This window comes from Martes martes (assembly GCF_963455335.1).
Source record: "Martes martes genome assembly, chromosome: 13".
Classification (NCBI taxonomy): Eukaryota; Metazoa; Chordata; class Mammalia; order Carnivora; family Mustelidae; genus Martes; species Martes martes.
The window spans coordinates 54170485-54176484 of NC_137901.1; positions in this window are offsets into that span (position 1 = coordinate 54170485).

Here is a 6000-nt window from a genome sequence, read left to right on the forward strand (position 1 = left end):
CTTCTTAACCCCAGGGAACTCTCATAGGAATCTGTGAAAAACAAGACAACAGGCCCAAAATGGAGCCACTCCTGCTCTGCCCAAGTCACCAAACTGAGACTTAAATTGCAGGGTTAGCTTTCCCAGTAATGGGGTCTTAAGCCAGTCACTCAGGAATCGCCTCATCAACGCTAGTTAGGTAACGCGCCTGACAGAGCCTTGCTACTCTCTAAAGGAAAGTAACCGAGCAAAAACGAACCCACTTTTTTGCCCATTAGAACTTCCTTGTTTCTGCTCCCTTCTGCCTATAAAAGTCTTTGATTTTATATACCTCCTTCCTATCTGCTAGATTGCTGCCTGATATGAATCAGTTTTCACTCAAATAAGCTCTTAAAATTACTATGTCTCGGTTTTTATCTTTTTACACCCAGAAGGATTGAACATGTAGCCAGCAGCGGTCTTGAGGTCGGAAAAAGAAAGGCTTCAGAGGGACCAAAGGCCTTGGTGAGACATGGCCATCTAAGATAACAGATCAAGGATCCAAGCCCCGCAAGCAAAGGACCAAGTCCCATGTCACTGACTGCTCGACACTAGCTGGTGTCTGAAAACTGCAGGCCCTCCCCCCTGAGTTTGGATACAACCTCAAGAGAAAGGCACACAGCAGGAATCCTGAGTCCTTAAAATCCTGAGTTCTACTCCGAGGTTTCTGAAATGACAGTCATCAGTCATTTTGACAGGTTTGACCAAAAGTTACTAGATGCAGCATTCTGCTATTAAACAACATCACAAAAAGATTAGCATTGGTTAGAGACAAATCCTTTTTTAGTGGCCTGCACATTTCTACCAGATTTTCTAACATTTTTGAGTGCTTGTTTAATACACTCACATAGTATTTCTGGCTACCGAAAATGCTATACTTCCATTCCACACAGCTGCCTCTATGTCACTCAAGTTTAAGTGTTACTCCTCTGAGAGGCTTTTCCTGTCTAACCAGCCTTAGTGGGTCCAACACCCATCCCCACTACACACACACATACACACACACACACAGAAGCGTGTGTGCACAATAAACAGCACTCACATACTGTTTATTCTCTGTCAGGGTCCTAGATTCATTTCCTTTATATCACTTTCCTCGAATTGCTATTTCATAGTTATTTGTTTGATTACCTGTTTAATGTCTGTTTAATTACCTGTTTAGTGCTACACCATTATCTCTATAAAAGCAGAAACTGCTCCTGTTTTATTTTCTCAGTACTCATAGTGCCTAGCGTGGTCTTCACTGTGTAACAGCCGTTCGATAAACAAATGTTGAGCGACGGTGCCAAGTTCTATGCTGTTATTTGCCTAAATTTACTTACTCCTGAGTTAGGTGCTGTTGTTGTCCTTATCCTAAAGACAAGGAAAATGAGTCACGGAGAGATGAGGCAGCTTTGCAAAGCCAGTTAATGATATAGCCAGAAGTTAAACCCAAGAAAAAAGGAGGTAAAAACTAAGCATGACTGACTTCAGAGCCTGCTGTCTTGTCTCCTACAGAACATTGTGGTACTGGGACGAAGATGACCAGTGAACCCACCCCAAAGCCAAGACGCCAGGGGGCCAAACGGTTTCTAGTTTATTTCTGGAAGAGTTAGTGAATGGCAGAACTATTTGGTCCAAGGAGACGTAGGAATTCATTGACAGAGTAGAGGTTTCTGAGGACCTAGGGTCTGCAGGGGAATGGGCTGCATGGGATGAGGATGAGATGGGGATTTTTTTGACTCAGGGATATTTTGGCATAGCTAAAAAAAAAAAAAAATGAATAATCTCTTTTTTAAATTACCATACTGCAACAGCCATCCTATCCTAAACCCACACTTCAAAACTTCCCGACCCTGAGGTTCACAAATGAGGTGACAAGTGGGCTGAGATAGGGGATTTTGGACTCACTTTATTCAAAACTGAATTCATCAGCTTTCCTTCCATTTTAACATTCTCCTATATTCTCTTTCCCCATAAGTGGCAGTATCTTAGTCTATGCTTGACGTCTCCAAGTGACCCTGAATTGGCTGACTTAATTTTCTAAATATGTCTCAAATAGGCCAACTACTCCCCATTCCCATCACCCCTGCCCTCATCAAACCCTCATCATCTCTCGCCTGGACCCTTGCAATAGCATTCTAACTGCTCTCCTGGTCTCAGGTTACCATATTCACCTGCTTATTTATATTCATCTGCTTTATGTTCATCTCTTTCACAACCACTCAACTCTGCCTTCAGAGCGGGAAAGCAGTCATAGACAGTGAGTAAATGAACAGATGGGGCTGTGTTTCAATAAAGCTTTATTTCTAAAGACAGGTGGTAGGCCAGAGTCACCCCTGATTTACCTCATAGTTATCAGACTTCTCTGTAGAAAACAAAGCACTAACCATGCAACTATATCATTCCTCTAAAAGAAAACTATAAAATGTTTGATAATGCCACATTGTCTATAACAGATCCAAACTTTTGGTCCCTGCCTACTGTCTTACATTCTTTCTCACCACTCTTTGCCTTGCCCTTCCTGTTCCTGTAACACTGAACCATATCTAGTTCCCTGCATACAAAGGTTGTTCCCTGATGTTTCTAATCTGATATTCCTCATCCACACTCTTCCTCCTACCTGGAATGACCTACTTATGTTTTCTCTTCACTTGGCTAATTCCTGCTTATTCTTCTAACAAGACCCATGCCACCTTCTGGAAGTTTTCCATAATCTACACAGAAGCAATGCCCTCCCCTCTGTCCCAGGAATCACTCTGTTTATCTCTATCACTTTTAGTAGTGCACTTGATCATAATTATTTGCCTATCTCCCTCATTAACTATAAGTTCCTCCATAGAAGGTTTCCTGTATCTCATTTACCTTTCAAGTCTACTGCATAGTAGAAACTATAAATATTTTTAAATGCTTATTGAATGAGTGTTCGAATGAATGAACTAAACTAGTCTGATTTTTTAAAGGAGTTTATGTAATTGATATAAGGCTTGTTGAAGACAAGCATTGTGTCTGCCATATACATCTTTAGTTATATTTATATGTGTGCATGCATTTGTGTATGTATCCTGTTAGAAATTACATATATATACATACATATATATGTGTATATACATACACACACACATACATATACATTGTTTTAAATATACATCTATATGTATTTATGTATATACACACACACACACACACATATATATATAGATGTATATTTAAAACAATTTTATTATGGAACATATACAGAATCAGAACAAACATATACAGAATCAGAAAAGAACTGCTTGTTCTTAATGAACTCTATTCCCACCATGTACGTCCTTACCCCCTCACCCAGTGTCAATATATATTAATTTACAGCAAATCTTGTTTTACTATACCTGTACCCATATCCCCAATCCTCCCACCTCCAGATATTTTTGAAGCCTACCTCAGACATATCATTTCATTTGAAACTATTTTAGTAGGTGTCTCCAAAAATTAAGGATTTAAACATTTTAACAGAATCACTGCATTATTGTACCTTTAAAAATTATTCTTAGCCATAGTTAGCATCTTCATTGTCTTACCAATAGTAATATGTCCTTAAATTCTTTAACTCTGATCCCACTTCTTGCAATGTCTACATTACGAGCATCTAATATTTAAGTTCTAGTCATTCTGCCCTAAAATTAGATATTATTGTTTTTTAGAATCTGTATTTCCTTATCAACATACACACAAATAGCTAGCTCACTTTAAAACTCTACTTACTGTGAGGTCTTTTTATAATAAACTTTTAAATTGTATTTATCTAAAAATACCTTGATTTTACCCTTATCCATGAAGGATAGTTTTACTCCACAAGGTTTTGGATTGATTAGTTATTATATATTTTCTTAGTACACCAACCACTTCTCCAACTTAGTTTTGGACAGGGCTGGATTAGACTGGGAAAAGAACCACCTGTTCTATCAACCATCTATGTCCAATCTGCACCATCTATGGCAGCAAATGTAGAAGAGAGCCTATTCTCCACTCAGGACGGGTTCAGACTAAGCCTAAGTTTTGGATAAAATCTTAGCTCTTTCAATAATCCCCAGAATCTCAGTTCTTACCTAATTTAGAAAAAGCTGGTTCAGTTAAGCACCTTGAGCACCTTGGCTTTTAAAATAGAAATCTATATCCAGGGACACAGTGGTAAAAAGAGAAAACTGTACACATTTTTCCCGCTCCCCCACAGCCCTGAGTTTTAAGAATAGAGTTTTCTCTCCAGAAGGGCTCTGAAGTCTGGCTGGGCCTTCGATGCAGGGAGCAGGGCTCACTGTGGAATGAGCTGGCAGAGAGTCACAGCAGCCTTACCCTTTGAGCAAGGTCAGACCTCAGAAGCCATCTCTGGGACCACTGGGAGTCAGTATTTGTACCAGTTCAACTTTCTAATGCTTGCTTCTTTATCTCTCAAATAGTTGAAAGTCTCAGATTGGTCCACTGAAATGCAGAGATGGATGATGGGCCAAGATCGGGCAGTTCCCAAATTTTCTGACACTTACCTCTGGGATGTCTTTGTTCTTCAGATTTGTATAAGAAATCCTTACTATGCACATTTTCCTGACACAAGCCACCTGATACTTTGTTATAATCATTCAACACCTTTTGATGCTTACTGCACTGTTCTGAAATGGGACAGACTAAGCCATACGTAGAATGGGGTCTGTGCTTAAAGTGGAGATATTGTATGATTCCATCCGTAACTTGTCTTTAGCTTCAGAAGTTGGGTTGGCATAATCCACTACTGAGGATGAAGCTTTTCTGTGAGCTGCCCTCTATCACAAAGGTGGGATTCAGAAGGATGGACAGAATAGTCCTTTAATTCAAGTTCAAGCAACCCACTGCCAACCAGTATCAACCCTGAATGGTGTGAAGAAAACAGCTTCTCCACTCCATTGCTCGGGTACCACCTGATTTTGAAAGCCTTTAATCCTCAAAGGAAACAGCTTCTCCACTCCATTATTCCTGTACCATCTGATTCTGAAAGCCTTTATTCTCAACTTATACAATTATACCTCTCCTGAACTTGTTCTCTCCTTTTCTCCAGAACTCTTGAAAAAACAATTTCCCATCACAAACAGTGACTTACTATAGCTAAAAAATATCCCGGCTCCTAACCAAGAAGATTCTGTTTGCCAAAACTGCTATTGAGGTGAAAGAAAAAAGAATAAAATTAACAATAATAATCCTTTCAGGCATGCCTGGGTGGCTCAGTCCAGCAAGTGCCTGCCTTCACCACAGGTCATGATCTCAGGGTCCTGGGATCAAGCCCCATGCTGGCGAGCAGGGAGCCTGCTTCTCTCTCTCCTCCCTGCTTGTGCCCTCTCTTGCTAACTCTCTGTCTCTCAAATAAGTAAATAAAATCTTTTAAAAATAATAATAATATTATTTTCAAAAGAGAGATGAGATACTACCTTTCTTCTAAATAAGACTTTATTTTTTATGTCTTCTCCAGGCCCATCATCTGCCTAAACAACTTCATATTTCAACTGAACTAAGTTTTAAATCAGGTGGTTGTCACTGAAAATGAAAATCTAATGTGCTCTTGGGAATTTCCATACAGAGCCCAGAGTTGCACTGCCCCTGCCCTCTAGCTTCATTTCCTCCCTCTTTTATACTACCTGCCAAAATTCATTCAACTCAATGACATTAGCTGAGTATGTCTATAGTAAGCCCTGGAGATACTAATATGAATAAGGCAATCTCCGCACTCAAGAAATTCACCCTATAGTGGAGAAAAACCACTTAAAGATATAATGATACAAGAAGCACAATAAAGTGGTGACATAATCCACTGTATCCAAAGGTGAGGGCATCACTGTGAGAAGGGATGACTTATTCCATTTGTAAAGTTAGATGAGGACCTGAACGTGAGTAGCTCCACTTTTCTATTTTTGCCTTCAAGCACAAAAGGAGAAGAAAGGGAAACTTCCCAGAATGTCTTAACCCGTGTCCTTTGAACAGGATGACTAGACAGAACTC